The sequence below is a fragment of the Varroa jacobsoni genome, unplaced genomic scaffold (assembly GCF_002532875.2).
Source record: "Varroa jacobsoni isolate VJ856 unplaced genomic scaffold, vjacob_1.0 scaffold_1465, whole genome shotgun sequence".
Classification (NCBI taxonomy): Eukaryota; Metazoa; Arthropoda; class Arachnida; order Mesostigmata; family Varroidae; genus Varroa; species Varroa jacobsoni.
This window is the reverse complement of record NW_019214367.1, coordinates 30,382-57,322: the sequence shown is the minus strand read 5'-3', so window position 1 is coordinate 57,322 and position 26,941 is coordinate 30,382. Positions and strand designations below refer to the sequence as shown.

The 26,941-nt window shown below is 39.5% G+C and overlaps 2 long non-coding RNA genes across 3 annotated transcripts; one reads left to right on the top strand and one right to left on the bottom strand.

The window, feature by feature from the left end:
- Positions 1 to 2,227: 2,227 nt before the first annotated feature.
- Positions 2,228 to 10,620, top strand: LOC147752139 (uncharacterized). The gene is made up of 5 exons (XR_015314921.1): positions 2,228 to 2,353; positions 5,796 to 5,975; positions 6,429 to 6,615; positions 7,097 to 7,152; positions 10,186 to 10,620. It is a non-coding gene; the product is annotated as an uncharacterized LOC147752139 (long non-coding RNA).
- A 3,759-nt stretch (positions 10,621 to 14,379) lies between these two features.
- On the bottom strand, positions 14,380 to 26,941 carry LOC111270344 (uncharacterized). 2 transcript variants are annotated; one of them, XR_002686259.2, is made up of 3 exons: positions 25,790 to 26,941; positions 15,437 to 16,144; positions 14,380 to 14,512 (listed from the first exon to the last, which is right to left on the bottom strand). It is a non-coding gene; the product is annotated as an uncharacterized LOC111270344 (long non-coding RNA). The 2 variants fall into 2 exon arrangements; XR_002686260.2 differs by lacking the exon at positions 25,790 to 26,941 and adding an exon at positions 16,924 to 17,014.

Here is a 26,941-nt window from a genome sequence, read left to right as displayed (position 1 = left end):
CTGATCGTGGCCACACATCCTGCGAACTCCGCTACAGACAAACAGAAATAACAAATCACAGTGGATGTTTGAACTACCGTTGATGCTTGTTTTCGACTGCCTGCGACTTTCTGGCTATCGCTATGACTGAGTGTTTTTTTTAAGTACGAAATCGTATTTGAAAATGAAAAGAATCCTCACACGATATCTGTAAAATACCTAGCAAGCTCGTTTCGAAAGTTTGCAGACAGGTACACACTAAGGAACCTCATTTTAAGATTTAGTCCTATTAACAACTCGGTTAATTTGAAGTTAGTATGTTAAAGGAGACAGAATACTTTCGGAGTTAGGCTCAAGGTACAGGTTTCGAAGGCCTAAGAATGTTGTAGTTTCAATAAATAAATGACAAATTGTCCGGCCAAGTCCACTTTTGATGTGGGGTAAAAAGTCTGGATTTTTCTTAAACTGAAAAACATTTAAACCCAATTTATTATATATACGTTACTACAATGAAGGAAATGAAAACATATAATAAATTATTTCAATCTAAGGGTTGGTTACTTCGAATACGAGTTAGCAAAACGTTATTATAAATTCATGTCGTTCAGTGATTCAGTTGACTAATTTATTTGTCAAATTATAATTATTATAGAAAAATGTTTGCAACAAACTTGAAAAAACTACATATATAATTGATACGCTATTATTTCAATTTTCATGCTTTTTCATAGAACGTTCCTGTTATAAATTTACAGAACGAATGGTTCTGTTATAAATCTCTATATAAAAAAAAAAGCGCGCAGAAGGCAACAGTGCGTTATTGAATAGCAAAGTCATGACAACTATTCTCATCTATTTTCAAAGAACTTAAACGGTAGCAAGAAAGTCGCAAATTTTTATACCTCATTCATTAGTAAGCGGTTAGAGAGAATGTCCCGAAAGAAACCGATGGTCTTCGGCGACTCAAATATATGGGATGACCTCAAACCGAAGACTGAACTGACTACCTCAATAAAAACAAGTAAGTTTAGGTAATAGTAATTTCTGTCCACATGACACAGCTTCGCTTAATTTTAAATTAGGTATACGTATTGAGTAAAATTCATTTTAGGCAAACGATTTAAGGTATAAATAAGAAACGAAATAAAGTATGAATCGAGTTCATAAATCACCTATAATGTCGGAAGAGATTTAGCCTTGAAACAGCTTTCGTTCATTGCGAAAAAAAAAAAAACTGTAAAGTACTAAGGAAAGGTAAGATTTTTTTTTCAACACTTGTACGATATAAGGCCTCCATTATCACAAGCAACAAATTGTACTACATCGGGCATATATTAATCATATATGCCCCCGGTAAAAGCCTGTCAAACAGTAATGCAATGTATAACAAACAATATAGCCGTAAAGAGAAGCTTACAAATTTATGAGGTTTGCTTTTAAGATAGAATCTTGAATTCGTATGCAATTGTTCCATTGAGAACGCCAGTCTTCCAGAATTCGTCCTGTACATAATACGCTAAAGGACTAGTAAAACCCCTTTGAACCGGGTATCTCAACGAATCTAGGCAGCTTCCAATAGTATCAAACTGTTCTATCCACTTTTGTGCCACTGTATTATCATTGTTCAGAAGGGATACCGAGATATTTCCTTTTATTGGCCATTCGATCGATGTATTAAGTTTAGCAGTACAGCCGAATCGTAGGCCGATAACAATGAAATTCTCGTCATGAACTAGGTAAACACTCGCCGCAATCGGTACTTGATCGACGAGTTTCTCCTGGAAAGGACTGCTTAAAATGTCCTGCGGAGAGCTTTTTTCGAAATTTACAAGTCGCTTCAAAATGGATTCAACGTTAAACAGAAAAACCGCGTTCTCAGGACTGTCGTCTTCGCCCAGTCGATCCTTTACGTTTACATACACCGCATTTGTCATTGTGTGATTGTTCGATTTGTAAGAATCGTTGACGTCGAGCTGCAACATAACGAATTTTCCCAGAAGAAGCCCCATTCCTGCAATGATCATCGCGAACGCCAACGCGCACGTAACTTGACCGCTTACGTAGACGATTTGCTCAAGACGTCCGTCTTTGGACAAAGCAGCTTTTGGGTACTTCGGTGAATCCCGTTGTTTTGTTCGGGATTCAGGCGGTTCCAATACATCAATAACAAGGTCGGAATTGCAAGGATCGCACGACGCCGCAACAGGACCCATCATGCGAACTTGAAATTGGTCCTGCGTTTAACCCTGTATCGTTTTAGTGCGCAGACAGAATATACCAGTCAGTTTCTGACCAAGCACAAGTTTCAACCACGAAATGAGTGGGCAGTCGATCGGGCCACCAAGGCCTGAAATGTAAGGAAACAATGCCATGGGTGAGTAATTTGGAAGATTAATGTAAGATTCTGTTTTACAACATAGACACAACAAAAGTATCGTTTGTCTGTATTGATACATTTGCAAACACAAAATGCAATTTTTTCGACTGGATAACCTCACGAGGATATATTCACGATAAACATACGACGCTTCCGCTAAATGAAGACCGAAGGGTTTTAAACAAATCAAACGACAGAAAATAGAATATGCACAAAATTGATTCACCGTACTATATCAACATTTTTTGCATTGTCTTGTATCAGCGAAGGTCGACTAGAATCGGCACAAATACGGGATGATCCACAGAATGTCTGCAATAATTACCAAACTCAATATGGACATCGGGCACGTTAACAGACCTTTCTATCGCTGTGTTGTATTGTTCCCAGCCACCGGCCCAATATGCACATCAAGAAGAAACAATGTTGATTAACACGGATATTTTCAGTGGCTCCGAACGATTAGTTTCAAACAGATTGCAGAACGCTTCAACCCACACATAACATATATATGTGTAATACAGGTAGGTAACTGATCGAAGTCTGTAGGGGCATAGCCGTCAGCCCATAGATACTTTCATAGCTGTGCTGGGGTCCGGCTTCCAGCGACAAGCGGAGTTTCTAATGAATCGGATGAAAATAACACTAGCGAATCGAGCGGCTGTCTAAAACCCGGGTTGCGATTGAGCGAGGGCAATAATTGTTGGCCTGAAGCAGAGCTTTGTTAGAGCGCGCAACCGATTCAACACGAGCCAATCACGACTCACCCTGAGCGCGTTTGGTAAAACCTGAACATAGAATAAGAAAAATCCCAGTACCTTTACGTTCTCAAACGTTGTTTTGCATTACATTAATGCGCTGAACATCGTTGGCACACTGTGTACTTACAGGTTATTTAGGTAAGGACCGCATACATCATACTTTGCTGGACCAGGCGACAATTGGTAACCTTAGCAATTGCTCATTAAACAAATGTAAACGCTTAAACACATCTTTTAGCTTTTCGACAGACAAGAAGCGCAGCGGACAAACTTTCTTGGCGAAAGCCATGCTTTTCAACTGGCGGTAATTGCAGTTGACAACGTGGATACAACAGCAGGCGTGAATGCGGGCGGTAGTAGCAAGCCACAAGCAGATAACTTATCAAGAAATAAGAGATCATATAGTAAGAACAGATTCGAAACTGAGGCAACAAAAACTCCCTGTCGTCGTTTCGAAGCTATTCTCTCCCTATGGCAACTATAAAAGAGTGCCTGACCATCGAAGAACTTACGACGCTGACAAAATGCATAGAGAACCGGTAGAACTTAGAATCCACGAGAAGCCGTGGGTCTCAACAGCGAATAATACGAAGACCATGGAGCCTCATCTCCGAAATGATACATTTTGTTTATTGTTCTTTTTTGTGCTATAGTGCTAATAGTAGAGCAAATCGCAATATGCTGAAAGATCTTGAAGCCTGCGAAATTTTAAAATATAACCAAGGGTCTAGCCATACAGTTATTAGATTGATATTCATTAGCTGTCTCAAGTGATTTTTATGTTTAGTTCATCCAAATCTTTCGCCTGTTAATGTTATTAAAATTTTCCCAGTTGATTCACTTAGCTAACCATTCTGGGGAACAAGTACACATTATCATTAGCGAATTAACATAGCAGATCCTGTTTCATTATGTTTTGATTAAAGTATCAACAGTGTTGTTGCAGAGGAACTTTTTTTACTTTCAAGTTTTCACCATGCAAGTTCTAAATCTGCATGTGATTTATACCAGTCTTAAGCTATTCCTGCGTGAAAATCATAAACCGTCTAGTAGGATAGCTGATGCCTCGTTGTATACGATCGTCAAGACTAGAGATAGAGCTAAGCATATGATACGCGCAATAGCGATGAGCAATGCACCTACCTGGTGCGCAAAGAGCCGCAGGTGGCGATATCGTGCAGATGCGATAGTGCACTGTTAACTTGAACTAAATGAGGCCGGAAGCTCCGACGCTCTAAATTGTCAATCAAAAGAGAATTCGTTTAGTGATACTGGTCCACCTCGATACTGATACTTTTACGACCAGTATCCTAAGTCGGATTACAGCTGGATTCGTAGGCGTCTGCAAACCGCTGAGAGCAGCGGTAGCCGGAAAGGAGACGGCAGAGTCGGCGTCGCCAGCGGACAGCGTTCAACCTTGATAACAACTTCTTTCCATGGCTTGGCCACCAGCATTTTCGTCTTTATAGGCATGTTGGCCTGTCTATAGGAACCCACTGTTAGCGACAGCACTAGATTTCTATAGAATGGTTCACCAAGAGATCACTACCTTAGCACTGTAATGGTCCAGCTTTGCCGTTTCATACAAGTTCAGTATGAAACTTAAGTAAGTACAGTCACAATAATGAAGATCCAGACACTTTTGCTTTTTTCAACAATAAAGCCGTTTTTGCCGCAACGAAACACAGCTGAGACAGAATCCGCTGATAGGAGACACCCTATTTAGTCTAAACTTGCTGGAGTCCGTTGACGATTTCGAGTTGTGCAAACAACTACGGTATCAACCAACATGGGGTGCTTCTAGGCCGCTCTTAGACAAGGTAGTGAACTCCAGTTGTATGGACCGGCTTATTGGCTGCACGTACTCCGCTCTGAAGGATCCCTCGAAGTCTTCTAAGCCTATGGTTTGCACTCTCATCTCCCTTATTTATGCGGATGATATCCTAGTTATTGCGAAAAGGTATTCTGTATTTTTCCTTTTTTTTTTTGAATCCGAGAGTACTTTTGGAAATTAGAAATGCGATGTCGGTGCGATACGATCGAGTCCATCCACTGAAAGCGTTGCAAGATGTTACCGCCATTGAATGGTCATAATGGTAACCGCTTAAGCGACAATCCAGAATCTGTCTGTATTATCACATATTATTCCTGCAGAGATCTAACTGTTTCTGCTGTTACTATCTGTCATCGGAATGCCCGCTGCAATAAATTGGAATAGACTAACAGGACAACTATAGGAGAGTAGAAACATTTTTTAACAATAAAATGTGGATTTTACATAACTGATTCAACTTTAAAGGAGTGGCTTAAGATTTTACATCTAATAAACATTCTTACGCAGATATTGGTTTTTGACTGTCTCTATTCGATATCCGGAATAAGTTAACGGAACCAAGCATATTAGGCTATTAAAAATATGTTCGAGCGGCCGAAATCAGAGGGCATGTCAGCCTCCGTTATTCCAGATTTACATCAACTTGGTTCTACCAAGTCCTGGGGTAGGCTCACATTTTCGACAAAAAAATAAACATGTTAAGGGAGTCAACACTATTAGCTGCAAATCGACTTAGCCTCTAATTCAGACTAAGCTGAAAGATCAGACTAACTACATTGAACTATAGAAAAAGATCTTGCATCTTTTACGATTCTAGATGATAATTAAAGGTCAACCATTTCAGATGGAGGCTCAGGCTAAAAAGTGATCCCGATCCTCATAACCCAAAGGAAATCCAACACCAAGCTCGAATACATTAAGGTTGAAGGGCACAGGCTCAACTCGTTGTACGTACAAATGTCACAACCCGAAAGGTAAAACAATAGAAGCTTCAAAAGTTCAGGCACAAAAAAGCCGGGAAAAGGTACGAACTTGGCTCCAAATCCAGCGGCTTAAAACTATCAACTACAAGACAAACTTATCTAACATTCTACTTCAGCAGACATTTTGCAGTAGAAGGCACTAACTTAAGGCACATTTATGCTTAATTATACTTCGATTTTATTTCCAGCTGATTAGTAACTATGAAGAAAAAATTGTAGAATTTGATCTAAGTTTTCCATACCTAAAAGTAAGTGAAGAGTTCAGCTAGATAGATTATTATAAATCATTTCGTTCACGGCTTCCATCATGTATTATGTCAGACATTGATTTCTCACTAACGAGATATCTATCTGCCCATACTGTGATTTATGGAAGTACTAAGTAAAACAGCAATAAGTGGCTATCAGCTGTTTCATTGATAAGACTTATTAAATCTTCATATATCCTATACATATATGTTATTTATTATGATTTGTTTGTTAATTTTTTTTAGGACAATGACAAGTGCATATGAAGTGTGATAAACAAATAAGTAACTTGATTAAATCAAGTAAACATAATCTCCTCGTCTGTAAAGATTACATCTTCCAGCAACCGCTACAATATACTCCCAAAGAAAGGACTGTCTTTAACAACAGGGACAAGGTCCCAACGGGAATCTTGCTAGATAATAATCAGAGGTGAAGACCACTAGTGCAATGTTTATAACATATCGCTAGGGTTTTATTCGATCATTAGAATGGAATAAGCGACAACGTACCCGAATCATTTTCAATAGTAATCGTTCATGTTGTATCTCTAAGTATTTGGAGAAATATATATATATATATATATAGTCAAAGAGCTGTATTATTCAGACACATACGCAATAATCAGGTATAGTCTAACGTGATCGATGGCCGTGTTACGTTCATTAGACTGTTGAATCCAAGATATGGCAGCATGAAAAAATTACACAATGCAATATAATTCAAAACAAAAAAAACACAAGACCAATATACGTCGACGTAATTATATAGAACCGGCGTTAAATAAATTATCTATATTATAATATTAATAGTATCATTATCAATTTCTTATAATAAATAGAAAATAAATATCTTTTCTAGATGTATAATAGCTGGAAATTTGATGTGTTCTTTTTTTTCGGATTTTTTCAAGGCGCCACTGCGAATCGTCGTCATCCAAAACTCGTCCGTACCATCTTTGTTTATATGGTAAGGCAAATGATGCTTATATATCTCTGTGCGATTACTATTCCATCTACGCAGCTGAAGACGTTACAGTCTTCAAGAGCTCGTGGCCATTTTATTAGGGCAGTGTTTTCATTTTTAGTGGAAAAGTGACGATGAATAACCATGTTAATGGTCAAACGTCAGAAGACGAGAGAATCTTAGTTCGATTACCTTATCGTGATTGAAGTGATGATTCTAGTTCGTAACCGCAGTACAAAGCCTGTTCTATGAAAGGCGACGGCAAAACTCTAGAATAGAAATAGTGCCTTTAAAAGGCATTTTACTCAGGAAGCTATCTAGCCGGAACGGCAGGCGTCAAAAACATACGTTACTAACAATAGCACTATAATGACACTTAGCCATTTTCGGATATCAACGTGTCCGATTGTGGGAACAAGTCTTTCAAGAGTAGCAAAGAAACCGTACAGCTCACGATAGGACACGCCGTAACAGGGCTAACCTGCAAAAGTTACCATTCACTTTGATGAACGCAAAATTAAACTTGCCTTTGACCTGAAGCAAAGCTCCTTCAACAGGCCTTGAACTAGAAGGGAAGCAAGAAACGAAGAGCACTAATGAGTTTGAAAAAAGCGAGGAAAGAAACGAAAGCAACTTAGCCAGGGGATTTACAAACAATCGAAACGGCATTGAAAACTTGTGGAAAAGCATGACGGCACATGGTAATGTAGTGTTCCTGTATGTGTACCATGATTGTTTATTTTTATTCGTTCTAACTATAAATGAAAAATACAACAGCGGGACAAAGCAGCGAAACTGGTAAACAACAATATATTAGAAGCAGTTATGTAAAAGTGTCATTGGGCTTTCATCACAAGGCTTCAAAGAATAAAAGGTGATTACGTGTGAGAGCTGGGCCTAGATCTATTACGATGATTTCTGCTTCAGCTGTTGCGTATACGGTCGAGCTGATCAGTTCGAGGAGTTGACCTATGAGAGCTATCGGGGGGCACAGTTTATAATAAAAGTATGATCTATGAAGTGCAGCTTGGAAGGGTACGATCTTATAACGTGTTGTTAACGTCTACGATACCCTATGGTTATATATTTTTACGATTTTTGCGCACGATTAGTAAGATAAAATAAGAAGACAACAACGTATTTATACAAATAGAAGCACAAAGTATTCAAGGAGATGGTGAAAGATTTTCTTTGAGGCTAAAGGCCATCGTTTTTTATATCACGTATGAGAACTATTAGTATTAATTAATATATTTAATAGTATATCTACGTTTTATAATCGACTCCATTAGGCAACAATGTAGCACAGGGTATACAGGTCATACCTCATAAACAAAAATTGATCAGTTGCTTTTGCTTATATGAGGCCAACAGTACTCACGCGTCGTCAACATTTCTCTTGGACACAGCGAGACATACAAAAACAACTGTAGTTAAAGTTCAGAAAAGTGGAAATTACTTAATACTCACATAGCAGAATGTGATGGCCTATGGCTGAAGAGACGGTGCGCTAAGTTATATTAGAATGTACTACTAGCAAGACATTTGGAGAGTTGTTAGTGTTGTTAGATTTCACTTAACGGAATAGGCAACACTCTGCCTTAGAGTGTTGCCTATATCGTTCTTGTATATTTCGAAAATTTGTAGTTATCATATGATGACTGACCGAACCCGATTGCCACTGCTCATTAAACATACCCATGGGGCACCTGAGCATAGCTGCGACCTCAACAGATTCGAGCACATACATCGTTAGCAGCAGTCACGTTTGGCGTGGCCTAAGAATACATCGCATTCAAAAGATACGTTCGCTATATGACCACATTATGACAGCGATAAAAAAACAACGCCTCGAAAATGCACGTGAACAAGAAGCTGGGAAAAGCCTTTTGAATACCGAATGAGCTTCTCCGTTCACCGACTTTCGAATAGGTTGCCGTGTTAATTACACTAGCACGATTTGATTTTTAGCATGCGTAAGTACAAAATCGTTCTTCTCTGAGTCGATATAATTAGCCGAATTTATTTTTGAAGGCTCCAGGAGAAGTAGGAGTTTGGTCCAGGTAGGACAGTTATGACAAGAATGCTCCGTATGTCAATCAATAATTGTGATGCTTTAATATCTGTTATCGCTTGTCATCACTGTATCGTTGCCTATTCTCTCAAAGCGAGCAGATATCATAAAGTAGATGAGTTCGCCTAAAATGATCTTCCACTAATTTTTAATAGTTCTACGTGTTCTTAACTTAGAAACCATTTGGTTATTCCTGATCATAACAACACTGCATGAAGATAGAATAGTATTTTCAATTGATCTTTCGAAAAATATGAACGTCGCTAGGATTTGAAAGCCTATCGTTCAAACTGACGAGAAAAAGGTTACCCAAATCTATACAATATTATAACACAATCAAATAGGAGTAATAATTGATGTGACTGAGCCCGCTATTACACATCTTATAATCTGTATCTATTTATCTATATACCAGCGTATATGGTATTTGTATTGTTCGATAGTTTTGCCGCGGATTGATCAGTAACCAATAAGATCTATTTTCCCTTTATGCCCTTAATTGTAGTATAACATATGCAACTAAAATAAATTCAGAATTAGATAAAAAGAAGCTAATTATTTCTTTAATATTAATTCAATCGATCGATTAATCAATCAAAGTTTTATTGCATGGCACCACAATATGAATTATGTTTCAATCCTGCTCTTCAATAAATCGATAAATGTACATATTCCGTCAACGTTAAGCGGAAAAAATCAAATTATCCGTTTTTCGTCATTAACCTAACTTACAATTGTTCGTGAAAGAAGAACATATACAAATATACCAACAAGCCTTCAGGCAATTGGATGTTGACAAAGTTTCAATAAAAATTGAAAAGTTCAACGGTAACAGAGTTGTCCATTAAAGTCGCATCAATCCAAGTTCGACCACGATTAAATCGATTCTACCGTCTGCCCTGGCCCGAAATACTCCCTTTGCGACATAAAACTGTGATAATTGTTTTCGTTCTCCTCCACAGGAGCGACTACAATTGCCTACTGGTCAAGCAAGCGATGCCCTTAATTAAGGGCCATAAGCGGGATACGAATGTTCCCAGTAAATGAGGAAGCCAGCTGTGTACCTAGCGAAATAACGAAGGAATTTTTGTGGGAATGGACGCACGTATGAACGCCACAATTGACGCGGCTTCTACGTTTCCGAGAAAATACGGTGCTTCCACATAGGTTCATTTAGGCCGACTGAAAATACATAAACAAGGTACAGCTGTTGCTGCTCTGCACAACACGAACGTTTGCGCTGTCGGCAGCGTCGGAGGAGGTGCGAAGTTGATGCCTCTTTTGATTGCTTTGACCGTTTCGAGGAGAAGTTCTAATAATGAGATGATTAATAATAATAATAATAAAACAAGTAGAGGATGCCAGTACGTAAAGTGGAAGCAGTAATGGGTGCGTCTGTCCTTGGCTACGCGCGTTTTAGCAGTATACTCCATAGCGCTGCGGAAACGGTCACTGGCTAGTGATTTTCATTATGAGCAACTTTAGTTGGAGATACGAACTGTAGACGTCAATGCATGACCACGTAGATGAATTTACAACAGTTTTAAATTACAGATGAGTCAAAATCTTTAACGCCCACGATTGAAGGAAGGGATAAACTAGGCGTTTAATAAGAAGAAGCGTTAAATTACCATGAATAGTTAGCAGCTGCAGAGTAAACAGAGTAAACCTGCGGTGTAAAAGTTACTACAAAGGATACTTTCGTTAAAATCAATAGCAGGATCTCGGAAACATGCTAAGACATGCAGGACTAAGCTAAGCAAGAATTTAACAGAACATGCTATATTTTCGGCGGTCAATTAGCGTGGCGCGCTCATTAAAGAAGAAGTGATTAAAACAATTGGTATATACGCAATGTAAGGAAACACATATACTTTGTGTATACACGTATAGAAGCAAACACGAACGTAATAGAAATTTCTCCATACATCTGAATAGTACACTGAAGACAAAGTTTATCGAATGCAAAAAATCACTATGTCAAAATCACAATAAATTGATCTCAAATAACAGTGAATCACACATATTTTTATAAACTTGCTGAGCCCGCTGTTAATAATGAAAAAATGACGAAAAGTTAGACGAAACATTTGTCTGACACAATATTTTAACTGATATTAAGTAATTAATTAGCAAACGTACACTGCTTCAAAAGACTAACGCAACCCGTCATTTTTTCAAAAGTCACGTCGGTGGGCGTAATTTTTTTTTAGGACAGTCCAGAGATGCTATCATTAATTGCTATACTATCAAACAAATAAGTCTTAACCACCGATATACGTCGACAGGCAATTGCATTTCATAAACTCCAATTGTTGTCTCCTTTATAAAATACATGTGGTGTCTGATCCATATATTTTGCCTGAAGTTTATGCCAAGTTGCAGCAAACACAGCCGAAATTTTGTGGAACTATCCCTATCCACGTTAAATATTCACCCCGCATTACCATACTTGAGTATAAAAGGAGCATACTAACGTATAGGATCAAGAAAATATGTAGATAAGATAAAGTATAAAATAAAACATAAAAACAAAACCATAAAAAGATAAAGATAACATAAAAGTCTCTTACATTAAGGGATTATAGACAGCCGCAACATCTTTTAGAATAAGCCATTATTTAATTATTAAAAAAAAACAAACATACGATGTCCCCTTTCTACGTTATGTTAGCTCCAATAATCAATCTTCAAAGCAGCCTTAGACTGGGCACCAAAGGATGAAACTGAACGAGGTGAATGATTATTCTGTAAGTGTACCCAACCTTCTGGATGCGATTCTACGGTGGAACTGAATAACCGTCGACGACAGAGAGGCCCAACTGCCACCATTAAGCAGATAATCGGCCTGGCTCAAAGAGACACCTAGACCCACTTTTGTTTTCTATCTTGCTGACGGGCTTACTTAATCAAATAAGCGGGCTCAAGAAGTCAGTCGTAGTCCCTTGGTGTGCAGATGACCTATTGATGTACGGGTCGAACAAGTTCCGAATATAGTAAGCTCTAGTCCGGCTCCATGCGGTAGTGAGATTTAGCAAAGGAGACATGGACAGTGTTTACTGACACCTTACCTTTTACCTTGCGAGGTTGCCTTTTGCCTACATAAAGCGGTTTCCGTACTTGGGGTTACTTTCCTCCACAATGATAGCTGTTTCATCGCGCACGTCACCGAAAGTTACAGGAAGGCAGTGTTGCCGCACGAGCGATCAAATCACCTCATCGCCTGCCTTTGGCAGTCGTTCTCAGCTTGTTCGATTTCAAGGTAGTTTAGATCGCAAAGTATGAGATACATGACCCTTGAGAAGATCTTACAGTCGAGAACCGAGGGCGCTGAAATCGCTTCAAGATGTTTTCCCCCAAAAATTTCCTCGCGTGTACTCTAACAGATTTGTCACTGCTGTTCGAAGACCTGTGTCTTCGTTTGGAGCTCTCAACAACGAACATTTTTAGAATCAACTTTAAGAGCTGGAAACAGAAAGGCGCGGTGACTCATGGAACCTTCTTTAGTTACGATGGGGAACAACGAGTGGGAAGGGATGGACCAGTTATTGGTACATGCCCTGCCGTGCATGGATTCCACCATAGACTTTGCAGGAAACTAGCTTTCCATAAACCCGGCGCTACATTTAAGTGCTTCAAGCGCGGGTCATGTTTTGATAGATATCATCGTGTTGCTCGTTGCCCCCTGGTAACAGATTTAGGACACCTAGCAAATGTCTTAGATAAGTATTTTTTTTTTAAACACATGCAACGTTAAAAATTATTTCAAATGTTAAAAATACTTTCCGATATTAAGATAATGTACCGTCCACCAGTATATATGTAGTTTTTGACAATCGGCAGCTAAAAGTGGATAAGTTAAATTTCATAGATTATTCTCATAAACCGACAGCCAAATCTACCCCAAAATTTGATTTCAGGAAGCCTGGAGTGAGTTTACCTACAATTCTGGCTTTAATGTCACTCGAGAGAGGCCTGACTTTCTACTTGAAAGGTATCTTCCAGCGGTGCTTAGTATAGAGTGGCCAAGGTTCAGACTGTTTGTTGGAGAAAAAATCGATATTCATACGTGTCTATATATGTTGCTAGCTTTTTACGCAAGCGCATCGAAACCTATCCTAAGGGAAGGATTATGCTTGTAATTTACGCTGCAGTAGTCTTTTGTCATTCAAAAATTTCATGAGAGAGCCAGCCCTGGCTTTCTGGAGATCAATATTTATTTTATTTAGCGAAGTTGGCAGATGGGTCGACCCATTTTTTTTTTTATTTATATTTTCAGTGATTCCGTTCAATGATGTTAAACATCACTAATCAAATACTGGGGTCTATCTAATTGTTAAAGCTTAGCATGGCTACATAAGACCGTATGGAATCTTTATCGATTAGTTTGGTACACGAATATCCCTCTGGCTAAAAGCAAATTCAAAATGACGCCAACAAAAAATAACTGAATAAACTTACATACCTCTTTTTTTGTTACTTTATATGTTCAAAATTTTACTTAACTACAACATCAGTTACATAGGGCCCCTTGACTTTCTTCAGGGCAGTTATTTGCTTCAATCAATTTTTGGCTACTTTCTGGCTTTCCTCCCCACAAAAATTTCGGTCAGAGATGAGGCATATTTTTACGTGGAGAGAATAAGCAAAAATGCTTTTTATGGGGGATCAAGAATTTCCGGGCTATTCACGAATAATAGTTACATCTTAATAAGAAAAAACATTGCCTGGTGTGGTACGTGGGTCGAAGGCATCACTGGTTTTCTTTTACCCGTAAATTCTGGTCGCTACTATGAGATAATCTAAAGCTTTTTTGTGTTCCTAAATCTTGTATGACATATTGGATTTAACCGGATACTTTGCCCCTCCATATGAAGGATAACTTAATTCCCTTATTAAGGAATTACTTCAGTAAATAGCTGATTTCCAGGCAAGAGGGCGTCGACTAGCCGTCTGATCATGTACCATAATTCTAACGCTCTACCTTTTTTATGGTGGGGGGGGGGGGGGTGAAAAACAAGATGTGCTGTTTGTGGATATATGGATATGGAAAGTGTACAAACTTAAGGAGAATGTCCATGCCGCCTGTCTAGGAACAAGATCAGATCTATGCAAGGAAGTCGCTAAGAACTAGGTCAAAAAATAACTGCAATAAAAAAGCTTAGAGAGGCCATTTTATTGACTGCAAATTTAATGTAACACACCAAAATTTATAAATATATTTTGTTGTTCTTCGTTGATATCTTTTTGAAGTTGCGCCAGATCGGTTGGCTGCTTCTACACTGAAATCTGCAATAAAAATGGCTGTTTACTCCAAAACCAGCGATAACATTTTTTTATCTGCAATTCTAATCAGCGAAGCAAAGTAAGCCAGAATACAATCCCATAAGCAAGGACTAGTTAGTTTGTTATTTAATTAATAAAATATTTATATCGCACTAGTGTTTTCAGAGAAACCGATTTCGAACATGCCGTTCGAAATAGAAAGTAAAGGTCTTAAGAATAAGGAAATTGTCTTGCAGTTCTGGAAAGTTCATATTGACCTCTATTGGCTGTAACACTAAATTAAGCTTGTTTACACAAGTATTTATTTTATTGCAAAGCAGGGATCAATAAATCGATATCTTTCTGACAAGCAGGGTGTAACAGGGATAATTGTTACCAATGGATTTGCTGAGCGAGCGAATACGCGTTTATATTATATTATATATATTATATATATATAGTTTGAATGTGCGTAGTATTAATAATCTGGGCCGCACTGGGAGCACCTCAAATGTGGGCTGAACACATGCTCATAGAAGAGGAAAATACATTTTGAAATGTGTATGTGTATCACACGTGTGGACATTACTCACTCATCCCAGCAGTCTCTATATATTGAACTCAGAACCTGCTAGTTCAAATCTGCTAACTGTTACTTTTTTGAAAAAAAGTCAACTGTTGGACTTTTCGAAGTGGTCCAGACAACCCAAATGCACTCGCACAAATCTCCTAAAATAGCTACCTTGGTGATAACTGGGGTACCAGCCAGGCTGTCGCGGCCTCGAATCTGAATATCCGCAAAAAAGAACTCCCACGACTAGTGCTCGAGCTAGCGAGGCAGCCTGGAGAAAACAGAGCTTGGACAGAAGCAGCCACATCCTAAACGCTTCTAAACCTGTAACAAATTTAGTCTGTATGAATGGCTCCTATCAAATAGAAATTACTTACTCTGGAGGAAAGCACGTGCGAAGCTCTTTGCCATTTCCTTGGACTTTGGCAGCTTCGCACCTGCTGAAGAGAATAGGTCGCACGCTATTGTTGTGTTTTAGAATAGCAATGCCTTTATCTCCAGTGTGCAGCCGTATTGAAGTCCACATATATATCGGCCGTAATCGATACGCCCGCGACGAGTTGTTCCCCTTCACAGCCGAACAAAGATCCAACGTCAAACGAGAAAACTCCGTCTTTTGGGGCCAATACGGTTCGCTTCCAATCGGACCTTATTCTTATTATTATCTAATTATTAACGTTAGCGTTCTCGTCGCTGCCTTGTGTAGGCATCGTTTCATTGACGTTCCCAGCGAGCAGCTTTTGTCCTAATTGGTTATTTTGCGCGTCGATGTCGCTCGTTAGGCTAACCTGCCTAGACGATTTATTCTTCGAGTCGGTGCTGTTGGCACAACGGTCATGAAAACCTTGCCACGACTGCCGCTGCATTATAATTGCCACAGGCAGCTAGAACCGTCGACAGATGTTTACACTTAATGCCTTCATTATAAAAGTGGCTTATATCGGTAGGTGCAAAATACGAAATTTTGATGGATTTCTCCCTGGCTGGGTCTGTTCGTGGCTAAAACTGGCGGAATCGGAATGGCAGTTGGGCACTCCCAAGAACTCATCGTGGGTCGCAGAAGTTGTCTTGCCTTGGGACGTTGCCTGATTGGGCAGATAGTAAATAGTCAATATGTTATCAAGTAGAAAGCGCTAGCTGCACTGTGTTCATGAGATGTTTCCTAACCCAATCAAAAAAAGCGTGAAAGGTCAAGATCTGAAACAAATCAAACTAAAAGAAGAGACAGACGAACTAATATTTGTATTTATTCAAGTAATCAAACTGGATAACGTAACTCGTCATATATTGAAAGATGAAGGACTTTCTTCTTTCTTTGCTCACACAAAAAGGCTAATCTTGTTTTTTTGGACATGTTAATTATTAATATCACACTATGGACTTTATTAGGAAATCATTTAATTAACAGATGGATCATAGTTATAATAATGGTTATATTACTAAATAGGATAATGAAATTTCATGACATACATTAGAATAGAAAGCGGAAACTTTTTCAACAATTTTAGTATTTTGCATAGATCTTGAAGATAGAATCTTGTGCACTGTGATTAAAAGTCTGACTTCAACGCTGAGTTCCTTCTGTTTTTGTCATTTTTGCCTGGATGGTTTATCTTCGCCAAAGGTTCATCGACACAATCAGACTATAGGAGATTCAGTTATATAGGTAAGGTGACATTTTTGTTATCATAAAAGGGCTAGATAACTAACTATTCATTGTTACACACGCAGACATCGAATCCACACCACTGCTTCATACCAGTGTTTTTTTGATATTGAACTAGTTATAAAACTGAACGCCGTTATATCAATAATAATTTACCCACAGCTGGAATTTGTCAGCCAGAAGCTGCTATGAAATTACCGATATACATCACAAGATCTGCCTCATTGCCGGACGTTTGCTTTCTGTTGCTTTTTGGTACACCACAAGTTCTCTACAAGTTACCTTTGACTGTAACACGCTGAGTGAGTGTCAGATTCATCTGCGGAGTCTTTATGTTAGCTGTCAGTGTTTTCCAGGCGTTTCGATGCGGGAGGGACGGAGCCCAAACGAGATAACGTATCGCTAGAAAAGCACGCAAATACATACACTTACGCAACGATAATAACAATCTTCATCATCATTACTTACAACGGTACGCGGTTTACTGGAAAACAATTTAGTACCCCGCAAGCAAACGCCTTAAACGGAATAGCTGTAAGAGAGCTGCCCTAACGAGCTTCCTCTAAATACGCCGCCAACAAGATGGTGAATTTACTACTGAAACTATATAAATGTAAGTATACAACGAACAACATGCTATAGTTAAAGTATCAAAGCGTGTTCCTAATTGTGAGTACAAATCTTTTAGTCGCCAACGGTAGGTAGCATTGTATATACCAACAATGGTTGAAAAACAAGCGTAATGGACTATTGTAGTCGACAGCACGATAATATTCATTAGGTCTAATTATAGATATATACTATTGGAAAAGTTGCTCTGAGGTGTAAACCTACGCGGGGAAAGAAAGCTACGTTTTCAACTAAGAAATATATAGGCTCACAGTTGAAGCCAAGGTCAAACTACGGGGCAGTGCAAGAATGGACGACGAAACGCAAAATGGTATAGAAAGGCAGAGTCCCCCTCCAGAGGATAGGTAATTCACCATCTTGACGTGATATATTCGTCTTGACAAACAACATTTTACACGCCTATTTTCTACATAAGTCATCTAATGGCCATTGAATTATGAAACTGTGAGATGAATAGTGGCAATCGTTTTCTCTGCTTTAGTATAGTAAATAGTGTTTTCTCTGCTGTATAAGCCCCTTACAACCTAATTGTGTAAACAACAGAATTTATGGCATGTTCCGGTAGATCTAGCAAGGTTGTTCCTGTTGAAAAAATACACTTCTGTCTTTTTGCAGGAGCGAAAAGTGATCGTACCAGCCCGAGGTATATATGCAGACTACGGTACAAACTTTTGGCTAGAAAGAATCGCTTGAAGGTGATGTTCAAAGTTCAATAACAAAATTTTGAAACCAGCAGATGCACCTTTTCTCGATTGTACTGGCTGAACATCTATTTAAGGGGAAACGGCACGTAAACCAAAGCAGTTTATGAATTGGCCAAGAAATTTGCTATAGTCATGTAACTGTCAACAAATATTTCTGGCCTATGGGTTTGCTGGCCGTTTGGAGGCCCAATAAACCCAGTGATATCAGAGAGAAAAATGCTTCTTTGTTATCTTTCTATATCTGGTCTAGCTTTGAGCGACAATGACAGATTTCTATAAAGAACTGTGACGAGTAACGCGAAATCGTGCCTTTACGTTGACAAAATGTTATAAAAAGCCATGCTAAGTTCCAAGAGGTATGCCAGGATTAAGCCAGCTTCCCATCCAAAGATGCATGAAGTGCGTGTGATGAAACTTTCAAAAAAAAAAAAAAAAAAAAAAAAGCGAACCAGATAAAGCCATCCTCCTCAACGACAATGCTAGATTACCTATGGCAAAAATTGTTGAAGTTCCCTTTCGCACTTTTTCGATCACCATAGTCTCCTAATCTGGCATCGAACAGTTACCGATGAACGCAGACCGTGGCACCAATGTGTTTTACAATGAGTGATCTAAAACCCGTTTCAGTCGAGCTATTTAATTGAACGCACCTAGAAATTAGCTGAGAGATAGAAAAGGGCCGTAGGGTGGACCCAAAATCAAAGAATTCATGTTACGTGAGAAATCAATGTAAACACTCATGTCCAATAGACTTTGTATGTTAGCTGCAAAACGTATGGGATAGTGCGTCTGTCTTAGGACACAGTGAGTTCCTTTTAGAGGATTAATCGTCGTGCACACGAAAAAGCTGAAACGATAAAAACTTTTTTATTACGCTCCAGTCACCCGTGTTTACCGAATACAGTACAAACGTATGTATACCAAATGTCCGACAAGCTAGCACGATAATTAGCTGGGCCCATTGGGTCGGTACACTAGAGCAAAGTTAGAAGCAACCCGCACAACACATATTTTCCAATGATTATCCAACGAGACTTGAGACAATCACCCTGCGTGCCTATTTTGGCAAACCCTTTTAACGGACTGGTGTAGACACTCATTAGAAAAAAGCTCTTTCTCAAACTGAGGCATAAAAAAAAATCTATAATTGCTTATTAAATATTCCCCCTACGATGTTTATAATGCTATATGGAAAATAAAGATCTATTGAATAAGGGTATGAGAGGTAAATTTTTCCCAGCTAAACAAAAACGTGCTATTCGAGTACCCGACGTTTAGCGAAAGGTCGTATCTACGTTGTGATTCAAATGCGACTTTCAATGTTTTTAACTTAAAAGATGTATATTTCCGCTAAAAAAGTAAGTATGGACATTTTGGAGCTTCCTTCCAGTTCTGACAGCTTTCCATATCGTCAAGTTTGAGGGTCCAGCGTTACAAGCACGCATTATTATGATTTAGCACTGCGCCTTTGAAAATATTCCCGTCCCCGGCCACATTCCCAGAACTCTGATTTCTTTACTTTGTTATTTTTTATCAAAGGGGCACCCGTACAAAGTGTCTGTCCTCCTACGCGTCAACAAAAACACTCGTTGTCATTGGAACTTCCCCAGCGAGCTTTGCTTTGTAGATATTTCCGTAAAACTGGCTCGGTGGCATGTGCGTCGACTGTAGAAGCGGGTCATTGTCAAATGTGAGCAGTTGAATGATAGACGATTCATTTTCGTGATGTTCTTTGTCGTCATCACAGGTTTCTTCTTCATGAGCAACTCTGTTATTAACCGCAACTTACTCAAATACTTGCATCGCGTTCGTCATTGTTGGAGTACTCTTTGATAGTAATTCACAGTGATGATTCCTTGTCATCTTTTAGCCGCAGGTCTTCATAAAGACGAGTCCTGCAAAGGCTACTGCGGCCGACAGGACGAATGAAGCGAGTCCTAGGCAGCGTAAAATGTGAGTTCGTTCCAAGCAGCCATATCGTTGCAGATGCCACTGTGGATCGTTGTGACCGGTTGGGCTGGCGAGGCCTTTCAGTCTGCGGCATAGGCAGAAATGGCCAATATCAGCAGGTTGCTCACGGGTTATGGTCCACCGTCAGGCAGTGCAGCTTTGAGTGCTGTACGCCTGGATCAATGGCCGATCAGCTCACATTTTTAAACTGACGGAGGAAAACTTTTTATATATATATATGGATATGTCAACAACCATGAGTGTATGCGTGTGGCGGAAGAAGAACTGTCGGGTTAACATAGCAACGATTGACCGCGTGTCGTATATTAAAACAATATTAAAGCCTTTGATAGTAATAATACATTATCAACGTTACTATGATTAAGTAAATAATTAAAGTAATATATTAACTTAAACATATGGGAGGCAGCCTATTCCAGACCACACGTCATTTGTTGAGACTTGTAGCGGCTGACAAACGCACTTCGAGGAACCCAAACGTCCAGTTCATTTCCTTGACCTAATGGCTGCTGCGTAGATTTAACGCAGTTAAAATCAACTTACAAGGAGACACTTGAATAACTGTAATTTGGTTTTCTGCTTCTTTCATGCTCGTTAATATGTCTTGCTGTGGTATATGAGAGAATACCATGTCAGCCGTCTTATTTAATCGGTTCAGCAATTCGACTTGTAAAGCTCGCTCGCTCCGAAAATCTCTCGTTCCTGTTATGGCTCAGTGTATCGCAGGATCTAGTATAGAAACGGCTTTCCTGGCTCACCGTCTCTACCTGAGCACCAAGCTAGCCCTGCCTAGCCTCTGCTTCCGTAAAACATCAATTGTGTATAACAAATATTCATCAAATGTCCCTAGCGAGCTTATATAAGTGAAAAAAACGTTATGTCTACGACAGTTTAATGTATACGTTACATTGACATTGTCATTAAGGTCAACGTGGGTGCTTGATGAAGAATCACTAGGCGGGTCCAGTTAGCGTTTGGAAGCAAGAACATCTTCTTTGAGAGTCCATTAGTTCATACGCTATTCTAAGTGCGGTGCAGGAGAATAAGCTGTACTAAGATTACGCATGGATGAAGCTCAACGAATAGGTCTGTACGTGGCCAACTTACAACATAAATAACTTCAGTTACAACAACAAATGTACTCTTTGCTTTTAAGCTCAACGGTTTAACTCTTGTATTAGGGACAATATGTAAACAAAACGACCAAAACTACCGATACAGCAGGGACACGAAAGTGCAGCATATTACTGAGCGATCAATTTACTCCACTTAGCCTAAACATGTGTAAATATTCGTACAAACATAAAATATACTCCATCCCATACAACTTCTATTGTGATACACAAGCGCTTCTTTAGGATAGCTCCACTCCGGGGGTTAACTCTACGGTACACTTCGTACCGAGACTTTAAAGTCACTACAAGAGCACTTCTCTAAAAAGTGCTAGTAATATTGTACTACTGCTGCGTTGCATCAGTGTCCTCGTAACAGAGACCCAATTAGATTGACAAACTGGGCACGGAGTAGATTTTTGACCCAACATACGTTGACAAACAATGTAAATGTGCTTTTAGCTATTTAATCTATTCAGAGCTTTGATCGTTACAAGGATCAAATGTAAACGAGGCGAGAATTGCAAAGATCATATGAACTTATACTTCAAGTTAGGCGCGTCTAGGGCAGAGAACAATAGCTAGATTCGAACGGGGATAGTAGAAGGATGCTGCTAGTATCGAAATGATTGTACCAATGCTTCTCCCAAATACAACCCTTTCATTCCCGTTACGCATATTCATATGAAATACATCCGATCTTGATTAGAATTTTGAAATTAATTAACTGTCTGTCAGTGGGGCTGCTGTCCTTCGACCGCCGCGCCTTAAAACAGGTAACCGCAACTATATGTATTTCGACTGAAATAAGAAAGACGACGACTTTTTTTCTTGTTAATGTATCGGGTATCCATTGTTAAAATTGCGTGTAATCATCAGGGTGATACGACTGTCACACATAGATTTGATAGCACTAGGCGCAAAAGCAACGCTTAATAGGAATATTAAATATGACGTAAGTGTAAATCTGTAAATGTTGTTTAAATTTAAGACCGACCAAGTAAAACTTCCGTTCCCTATGACATGCGAAGCAAACAAATTATATATATATTATAAAAGCAAAAAAACTAGAATAGCAAACGAGCCCTAGACACAGTTATTTCGCAATTAGATTATGTTAGAATTAAGTTTGTTTAGTTGTGAAGATAAGTTGAGATACAACGATGGTATGGGTGCAGACAGAACTTTCTCAATTGTAACGGCATATTAACAGGAGCAAATATGGGTGGAAACACAGTTTAGCTCTCGTTAGGGATGAAACACTACTTGCACAGAAGAACACGAATAAGAAACGCCCCGAAGCATAGCCAAAAGGGCTCGAAATCGAAAGAAAAATTCAGTACTGGGAAAAGCGGAACAAACTTTAGAAAGGGAACGATAAAGTGGAGAAGTGTTACTGACGAAGCCTAGTGGAATAGATGGCGGAGCTAGAAGGACGAGCACAGCATCCATGGCCTAAGTTATAAGGGAACAAAGTTGGCCACGCGCAGCCCCGTAACGAACTCCATCTGCGACGCAAGCTCTTTTCCCGCAAGCAAACCCCTCCGCAAACTGAAAAATTCTAGTCGTACGAACGCGTAGTGAATATGATGACGACAGAACACTGATATCGCCTAGGAGCAACAGTCTCATTGTTAGCACAAAATCGAACTACCGAAGACGCACTCGTTCCATGGTACGATCGGAATTACCTGGTTAATAATATCGAACAATTATCATATCTTTACCCTATTACACTGAATATAAGTTAATAATGGGTTATTAATGGACAAGGGTTAATACTGTATAACTAGTATATCAACTACTGTTTTCGAAGATCTTCGACTGTTTGCAATTTTACTAGACAGTGATATAGTATAGGATATGCACGAACGTTAATAGTGTTTCGTTCCATGATAGAGGATTTTGGGACGAATTTTTTCCTCGGTTATCACCATCGGTTCGCGTAGTTCCTGTACACTATAATCTTGAAGTTTCATGTCGGGCACACCTTCGTTACCATTTCTACAGCTCTTCGTATCTTCAGCGATAGGTGTCCAGCGTAACTGAGTGCTATTATCAGTAAACGTGCGCTTCTAAGGGAATCCTGTAGATTCATTTGTATTTTTCTTATTGCACCTGTACAGAACAAAATTTCGCCGTGCTCAGCGAAAGTTCCGCCAGCGACTCCAACTGTCATTGGGACGCTCTCGGCGCGTTCGGTCTGCAAATCACCCACGTAAAAGTAGTGAAGTTGACGGTTGTCAAAGTACAGAAGGGCGTCAACATAGAAGGTGAACACCTCCTTTTTAGAGGTCTCTTTGTCTTCATGTTCGTCTGGGATTGTATCACAGTTCCAGTGGAAGTGTCGTTGCCCCAACTCAACTGTCGACTGCCACTTTCTTTAAATGTAGCTTCTATTCTCTGAGTGGATCCGCGGTTTGCTTTAAGGATGAAGTCACGCTTTCTGTTTTGGATCCTTTTGCGGGTCGAAAATACTCGCGGTAAAAACGACCGCTGCATGCAGCGTCAAAATGGCGACAGTCACGTAACGAAAAGTGCGATTTAATTTCGCGTGAGGGTACTGACGCTCAGCCAGCCCGGACGTTTTAGCGGGCAGGATGAGTTCAGTTTTGAAACCATTGAACGTTTTTTAATCCTTGTTGTAAATGTTAAACGCGTCATTTGTGTCGGGTAAGATTAGGTTTCTTAAACTTTAGTAGCGGTCCGCGTTCGACGAGTTCAGTGGTTAGGCTTCCAAAAGACTAAAATCGCATCTTTGAAGCGCAGGGAACTTAATTTTATAAACAATGTCACACAGGTCCAGTATGGCCATATTTGATTGGTCGACGACAAATCCGTCACCGTATTATAGCAAAGAAGTAAACGGAACATTTGTAAATTGAGGAATTCCTGATAATAGTACTGATCAGATGCCCGATATGAGCTGATCGGTGGGGAAGTGCTCGTAGGAGAGTTAAATCTACCAGTGAATGCACGGACAACCAACGTCTGACAGGATGCCCCAACCCAGGACTGGTAAGTGGGTCTGAGTTACAGGCCGATAAGATCCAATGGAATATTCTCGCCTAATTCTTCATCACTTTCATAAGTGCGATAACGATGAGGTTAACTAGGCTAATTAATTGATATGCGGGAGTGTTAACATGGTGATAAATTACTTCAGCTCAATACTGTTATAGCCTAATATCACCAGCCGGTTGAAGTAGGTAGGTAAGTAAAGTTCAGTAGTAAAAAAAAAAGTAAAAAGACATGTAAAATAGTTTTTTTTTGCGTATCGCAACACTTTGTTGCAAAAGTTCTTTTTGTCTGCTGTACTGACTGATATCTCACAGCTGATAGAACCATCAAATTCTGTCGAATGTATAGCCTCTAATAAATAACAATGTGAACCATTATATTAGTAGAACTTCACTGAAAATATACACGAAGGATACTTAAGAAAAAAAAAGGAAAGTGTGCGTGTTCTCTATCGGTTTCAAGTACTTGTGATTATCACCATCCGAACTTACTGCTCCGGATTCCGGATTTCGTAGGACCCTTAACGTTAACTGTCCAGTCCTTCTGTGAAAGAAAGCTAGAACAGACTCCTGCTTTAAACGGCCATTCAAAACCTGGAAGAGATTCAAGTAGGCACATAACTGCATATTTAGCAGATTTATGCAAAGTCACTTCAGAGCTCAAAGCAGATCGTATATTCGTTCCAATAAATGGTCGAGCTTTTGCCAGGTGCCTATCGACCGATTTCGGTATCATCTATGCAGGCACGCAGCTTCCATATCGATCCGTCGTGTCTGTGTATGCTGATAATATTACGAAGCTCGTTGCTCTGTACGACGACGCACCTTATACGGTCAGCGAACGAAATGATATAGGTCCCTTAGATAGGAGGCTACAAAGCTGTGAAACAACGACGTCTCGTATGTATGATTACGTAGTTCACCTAGCATTGGCTGTGCCTACCCTGCAACAGATCTACTACAATCAGCCATTTTGCAAAGATTACCCCACAAGCAACTATGCATAATCAGCCGTCTACGACAGTACATCAGACAACTCATTCTCAACACGTACAATCTATGAAAGCTATCGTCACTAACATTAAATCTGATGTTGGAATATACAATTGATAAAATACCTACTGGATCCCAGAATATAGCTGGCTGTATCTAACCATCAGTTTGAGTAAGGCGCTAGTATATCTTAAAACGTAATGTCCAAGTTACGTATTTTACGTACAATAGTTACGACTTAACGCTTTGCTAGTTTCTCGGAATTGGTTAGAGATTAATTCTCAGTGCATGAAAGCGTATGGGCAACAATTCAATATCTAAATCGTATATCAATAGTTGAGTATCGTTCTGCACAGTCCATCATTTAAGAAAAAAAAACGATCACTCGATGACATTAAGACACCGAATTACTTTCGTCACGATATTCCGCTGTACGCGGATAGTAATTACCAAAACACTGCTCTTGACTCTGGATCTCAAGCAGGCAGGAGACTAAAACACTCGAAATCCTCGAGAGCTAAAAGCTCCTTCATCTCTATTACAACCATTATTTATTATATTATTAACCATTATATTATTTAGTACTATATTTTCTTGAGTACATTAATCAAATCTAATAGTATAAAAAGCTCACTTGAAGGTTTAGAGGAGGTATGAGTTGAAGTCAGCACACGTCGTAAACCGCGACTACATAGGCAAATTCAGCGACTCGCGGGGCTGCAAGCCATTGAGCGATACGAACTGGATAGAGCGTGATGCGTGAGAGCGGACTTCGTTGGCCATTTTGTGAAAATTTGTCTCAATGGACGATCACCTTCAGATTTAGCGTTGCTGCTGGTATCGACGCAGGCTATGTCTGGCCAGCTGCAAACTGAAAAGCAAGAAGAAGGTCGCTAGCGTATTCTGTCTTTCTTCTTAAGCTATAAAAGCCTAAGCTGTAAAACCTGACAGGCCTGCGCATCTAACATATTTTCACTCTTCAGCTACGACCTGGCTCTGGAGATCTCAGCTTAGCTATATGACAAGCATTAGTACGTCGTGATACAATTGTTTCCGCTAGGCACATCGAACGCACAGGTATGATGTATGTTATGAATGTGGGAGGCACGACGTTGCCCGCCGATTCGCTCAAATGTCTGCGTAACAGACGACAAAAGCGGACTGAGTAATTTCATACACTCATAGCCAGATTATGGCTCGGATGAGGAGGGCGATAGTATTCGTTCTTGTCTGTTAAGGCTTAAAACTATCTGCATTGCCTTTTTCCTTTCGGTGCGGCCATAGGTGCAATGCTGCGGATAGACGAGGTGGTTTGAAGCCTTAATCAGCACCGCTGCGCGAGACAGGGCCGAAAACAGATACTTGAAGGAGCTTCGGATCACCACTTCCAGCCGGAAGACTCAGAACTGCCTGAACAGGTCTCCTGTTTCAAAAAGGTAAAATGTGAGATTTTCGTCGTTTTGTTTTTGAAAAGCGCAAACTCAAAGTCGAGTTGAAGGCTTTTTCGGAAGACGTTTAGCTGGCAAGTGATTTCCCGCGAACTGCGTACCGACAAGCCCAGTTTTGTGGGAAAAAAAAAAAAACTCTGACTAGACTGACTATCCTGCCTATATGAAAAAAGTATCGGAATAGTTCAAGATTTCGGTGTTGTGTATGAGAAGAATATATAAAAATATGTATGTAAGAGAGCAGTATATGCTTACATCTTCCAGATCAATCTAACAGTTACGTTCCTTCAAAAATGTCCTCAGCTATCCAAACTAGAAAAATTGAGCGGAACGCACTA